Source organism: Nicotiana attenuata, unplaced genomic scaffold (assembly GCF_001879085.1).
Source record: "Nicotiana attenuata strain UT unplaced genomic scaffold, NIATTr2, whole genome shotgun sequence".
Taxonomy (NCBI): Eukaryota; Viridiplantae; Streptophyta; class Magnoliopsida; order Solanales; family Solanaceae; genus Nicotiana; species Nicotiana attenuata.
In genome coordinates, this window is record NW_017671758.1 from 79,691 (window position 1) to 86,135 (window position 6,445).

The following is a 6,445-nucleotide window of genomic DNA, read 5'->3' on the forward strand; positions in this document are numbered from 1 at the left end:
TAAATACTAATAAAAGCTGAGAAATGCGGTAACATAGCCAAAACAAAAAATACATCAGTCACAATCCGAAAACCCGATAATACCGGGTCATAAGCTTTACAAGGAATACATAATAAGTCTCAATTGTACATCACTGTTTGGAAGATAATAAACAGTAGAAAATGAAGTAAGATGGTGACTTTAAGGCCTACGAGCGGGATAGCAGGTATACCTTGAAGTCTCCAACAACTCTGGCTCAACTCTCAAAATGATCACCACAATCCGAGGTACCTGGATCTGCACAAAGAATGTACAGAAACGTAGTATGAGTACATCACACTCAGTACTCAGTAAGTGTCAAGAATAACCTCGGTGGAGTAGTGATGAGGTTCAAGTCAAGACACTATCTAGTCAAGTAATCTGTGCAAGATATCAATATAAAACTGACAACGGAAGAATAAGAACAAATATTAACCACCTCGAAGAATCTGTAACAACAACTCAATGTAAAATAATTCGTTGTTTCCAAAAAAATATCAACGGGAACGGGCATGTGAAAACATGTCAAATTCCACCAAAAACTCATAAACACAAGGCGGAAACATTTAAGAAAATACGTTTGAGATCAAAGCATCAACCCTCGGTTCCAACACATGAACAATAGCAAAGAATCACCGCGATATATCTCATAAAAATCCCAACAAAAGCCACCCTTATGTCGCCGCATATATATTAACAATGGAATGTCACTCTTATGTTGTTGCATGCACATAAATAGCCACTCTTATCTCGCCTCATGCACATCATAAAGAAATACCTCCCTTATGTCGCCGCATGCGCATCTCACCCAACACAATACGATCAACCCGTACAACACGTACACATGTGCCACAATATCCCCAAAACAACAGTACCAATATCACATCACGATATAGCCCACGGCTCAACAACAAAGTGCACAAGAATCATAATAATAACATAAGAGTACGGGGAGTTTTCAAGAACGAGGCATATTTCATATAACAAACAACCCAAATTCAAAGTATATTAATAGCCTAAGACCTAATCCGGTCATAAACCACACATACGCCCATTTACACACTTGTCACCTTATGTACACGTCATTTTACATAGCACAAATAATACACATTTGACCAAAACCTATGGGGTAATTCCCCCACACAAAGTTAGGCAAGATACTTAACTCAAATAGCCCCATTTAATACTCTAGTATGTCCTTTATTTAAAATTTACCTCCGCATGATTCAAATCTAGTAAAAGAAGACACAATTATATCAAATAATGCAAGAGAAACCAATTTCGATTAATAAAGTTAAGATCTTTACACAATTCTTAAAAAGTCAACAAATGTCAACCCCGAGCCCATGCAGTCAAAATCCTAGTCGTGGGGTAGATCTCGACTACCTATGACCCCTCGAGTCCAAATATGTATTTGGTTTTCAAATCTGAGTCCAATTAGACTCTCAAATATCAAATTTTTATTTTTCGAAACATAGTATAAAAATTCGCAAAATTTCTCTTCAAATCTCATGATTTTGATGTTAAAATTCATAAATTATCATGTTATAATATCCAAATTGAGTCAAAATCACTTACCCAATAGTTTTGTATGAAAATCCCCTCCTAAAATCGCCTCCCACCAAATCTAGGGTTCAAATGTGATAAAATGAGACTGTCCCGAAATCCCTTCTTTTTGTTCAGCTGCAGAAGCCGCAAATGCGATCAGGGATTCCCAAATGCGACACAGGCATTGCAAATGCAAAGTCTGACCAGTCTTGTGAATGTCGCAAATGCGACCTGAACATCGGAAATACAATGCCACCCCTTCGCAAAAGCGATCAAGTGGTCGCAAAAGCGACATGTCCTCATCCTAGACCCATTTCGCATTTGCGAGGCTGGCTTCGCAAATGCGGAGCCTACCATCCACTTCCCCCTTCACAAATGTGATAGTTCCTTTGTAAATAGGAAATGGTGCTCGCATTTGCAATAACTGCAGCACCAACACACCAGCAACTACGAACCAAGTCCAAAACATTCTGAAAACACGTCCGAAACTCACCCTAGCCCCCGGAGCTCCACACCAAACATTCACACAAGTCTATGAACATTATACGAACACACTCGCAAGATCAAAACACCAAAATAAGATCCGGAATCACGAATCGAACACCAAAATACATAGAAATCACAATGAAACTCAAAAATAGCTAAAATCACAACCAAGCGTCGGATTCCTATCAAATCAACTCGAAATGACACCAAACTGTGTACATAAGCTTCAAATGACAAAATGGACCTATTCCAAGTCCTAAAACCAAAATCCGAACTCGATAGCCACAAAGTCAACCCATCGTCAAACTTAAGAAATTTCTAAACTTCCAAATTGTCAACTTTCGCCAAAAAGAGCCAATTCAGCCTAAGAACCTCCGAATTTAATACCGGGCATACGCCTAAGTCTAAAATCACCATACAAACCTAGACCACCAAAATACCGTTCCGAGGTTATTTATACAAATGTCAAACTTCGATTAACATTTCCATCTTAAGCTTCCTAAATAAGAACCAAATGTTCCAAATCAATCCAGAATCTCTCCGAAACCAAACCAATCATCCCCTCAATACACATAACAACAAATATACGTACGGGGAGCTTCAAAAGGGGAAACATGGCTCAAATACATAAAATGATCGGTCGAGTCGTTACAATCTTGAATTAACTTGTGGCCACCAATTTTACAGGAGATTAGAACTGTACCTATCCCTTCGATTTGAATATTTGAGGTATCTCCAAAGGACCATTATCTCTCACCATTTTATTTAACTCCATAAACTTGTCTTTGCATCCACACATATGATTGCTTGCTCCACTATCCAAATACCACGAGCTATAATCATCTATGTCTTCTTCCTTGTGTGCAAGCAACAATGTTGACTCATCTTCTTCTTTTTATCGCTAATAAGGTTAACTTTCTTCCTTGAGATTAATTTGGAAAACAGTAGGGATATGCAAGAGCAAATAATTTTTATCGGAAACATTACTCTAATAAATTCCCTGGGAACTCTTCAACATTGCTACCATATTTCCAAGAGTAATGGCCAAATGTATGATAATTATAACACTCAATTTCTGATTTGTCATACATTTATCCATTATATTCTTGATAGTAGTCACGTCCTCTTCCTCCTCTTTGTCTGTGACCACAACCTCTAAATGTTTGGTGGATTTTAACTTCATTGTTAAAGTTGTTATCATTACTTCTTCCTCTTCCATGAATGCCACATCCTCGTCCTCGTCCTCTTCCATTCACTCTATAATCCTTAAAGGATGCATAAGTTTTAAGAAGTTGCTGCAGAAACACTTCTTGTCTCCTCTTGATCTTTTCTTCATGAGTCTGTAAAGAACCTTCCAATTGCTCCACCGTCATAGAGTCTAAATCTTTAAACTCCACAATAGCACACACCACAAAATCAAATTTAGGTGTTAAAGTTCGAAGGAGCTTTTCTACCACAAGAAAATCGTCTATGTCCTCCCCTTATCTTCTTAATTAATTCACAACAGCCTTCACTTTTGAACAATAATCCGAAATACATTCGGATTCTTTCATCTTTAAAACTTTAAAATCAGCCCTTATGGTTTGAAGTTTTAATTTATTACCTTGTCAACTCCTTGGAGAGAATTTTTTAAAATCTCTCAAGATTACTTTAAGGTATAGCATCGGCCACCTTCTCAAACATGGCATCATCCAAATATTAGTGGATGAGCGTGAGCGCTTGTTGATCCTTTTTTCTTATATTTTCCAAGATATCTTTTCATTTTGAGGCAAAGCCTCCTCATTATCGACTTTTGCATACCATCTGTCCATAATTTCCTACACATCATGGGAGCTAAGAATTAATTTCATGTCTAGACACCATTTGTCATAATTATCTCTTATGAGACAGGGGTACTGAAAAGACAGCGTACCATTATTCGCCATGGCTCTAATACCACATTGTTAGGGAAAATAATATCCCGCCCAGGAATAATATCCACGGTAAATTACAATAACAAGAACAAGAGAATAATAACGACACCAATTCTTATAACGAGGTAAAATACAATACGTGAAAGGAGCAATATAATACTACTATAATATTATAATTTGATAGTGTCAAGAGACTACTACACCTTCAAAAGAACTACACGCTTTATTTCAAATACCCCACTGCAATATTACTCCCACTCTATTTTCTTTACGGACTATTTTCTTACACTGACCGTGAACTACTACTCTCTCTAATACTTCTTGTTGTCTCTCGTTTTTGGCATAGTGAATGAACAAACAAAGCTCCTATTTATAGGAGAACTTGCCAACTTTTGAACCAATCAGAATGATTTATTCCATTGCAATGTGCTTTGCAAGTTGCCATCCCCAAAACAGTTTTGTAACTTATTGCAAGACCAAGTTGTGCGCCTACAACCGCCATCCATTTCATCTAACCATTTTTTTTCTCTTTTTTTTCTTTTTATTATAATTGGGAGTGGTCCCACAACCCGTAGTCGCTACCTTTTGGTGCACACAATGATCGCTCCACTGTAATAGGCAAACCACACAGGAGGGTAAACCAAACAAGGACCCTGTGCGATGGGCTAGACCAAGGAGGTATGCAAGCAATTTCGAATCCTAGATCTATTATTTAGGAAGTCACATGCCCAATCAATTCGGTCACCCTGAAGGGTATACCAAAGCTACATTAATTAAAGAGAAGATTCTTAAATTATGTACACGAATGTAATGATTATTTTATACCATAGTGTTTACCTGGAAAATGGTATCTACAATTATATTTGATTTGTGGTTCTAAAAATATGTGATTTATCTTAATACTAGTTGTTAGGTGAATGATGCTAAGTATAATGAGCAAGAAATGATAAGCAAACCAGCGTAGTAACAAGATTAGGGGCCTCGAGCTCAGCGATATAGGACCTCGAGTGCGGCCTTTAACGGTTGATAATGAATATGTCACGCCCCGAACCCAGGCAGCACCTGGTGCCTCATCTAACCTTGCGTACCAATTTGCGACTAAGGGACTCTGAACATATAATGTCATACTCTGGCCATGGGGCCATATTGCAAGACAAATTGCAAAGCAAAACATAAAACTGAACGGAAACTAATGCTGACTAAACATCAATATAAAGGTCGGCCGATAAGCATACTACTACAACTGACAAACCAACAAAATAAACACATAAGGCCTACAAGCCCAACATACTTCACTAACTGACATGATATATCTACAAGCCTCTACTGATGGATGTACTGTGATCGGAACAGGGCCCCGACCTACCCATAACATATATACATATATGCATAAGATGTACACAAAACTCTAGACTCGGTAACTCCGTAGGACGTGGAGCTTACCGATCAGGCTGAACTCGGGCAACACCTACTGAGGAGGTCTACCCGTTTGTCTGTCCAAACCTGCACGCATGAAATGCAGGGCACCCCAGAAAAGGGACGTCAGTACAAAATAATGTCCGAGTATGTAAGGCGATAAAATAACCGAAAGCTGAAACTGAACTGATAACATAATAACTGAAAGTAACTGGGAGTCAAAGATGATCTGGAGATATACTTACCTGCTGATACTGACTCAATTCTCTCAATATAGTAAGTAAAATAAATGTCCGGCCCTATAAGGCTCGGAACATGTAATTGCTCTGCCGTAGTAGTCTCATAGGCGCTCGGCCATACTAGGCTCTGTATCTCGGCCATTCTAGGCTTGCTCATAGGTGCTCGGCCACAGTAGTCTCGGTATATAACTTACCTTCTGATCAGAGGTTGCCCAATAGGGTCCTGGCCATCGATTATAGCTCGATGGTGGTGAAAATACTGAAATACTGTATACATATATAGACCCTCTGCTCTCTTGACTGGAAGAAGACAATACTCAATTGAATATAAAATCCCGATAAGGGAGAATAGTATAACTTATGAGACTAGGATAATGTATATAAATTCGGGAGTATGAACTTCTCTTTATGCCTTGTCATCAAACACATATAGTTACGAGATCATGCCAAAATGAAGGAAGGGCTTAGCCTTAACATACCTTATCACAATCTTTCCAATCTCCAAGTTGAAATCACCTCTTCACACCTTAATCTACAACAACGATAATAATAATATCAATAAGTTGTGAAAGGTACAACTATCGCACAACGAACAACAAGCTTATTTTGTATAAAAACGGGCAGCATCTCCCCTATAATCCTTACTTCCTCCAAATTCAAGATAACACCAACAACACAAGAACACAACAACAACAACATATATACATTAATTTTCAGCCTTATATACACCATAAAATACTACAAAACAGCCCAATACACCGCAATCTCTTCATACACAAAACGACCACCGTAGTAGTGTCAAACGACCCGGAAATGTTACGACGA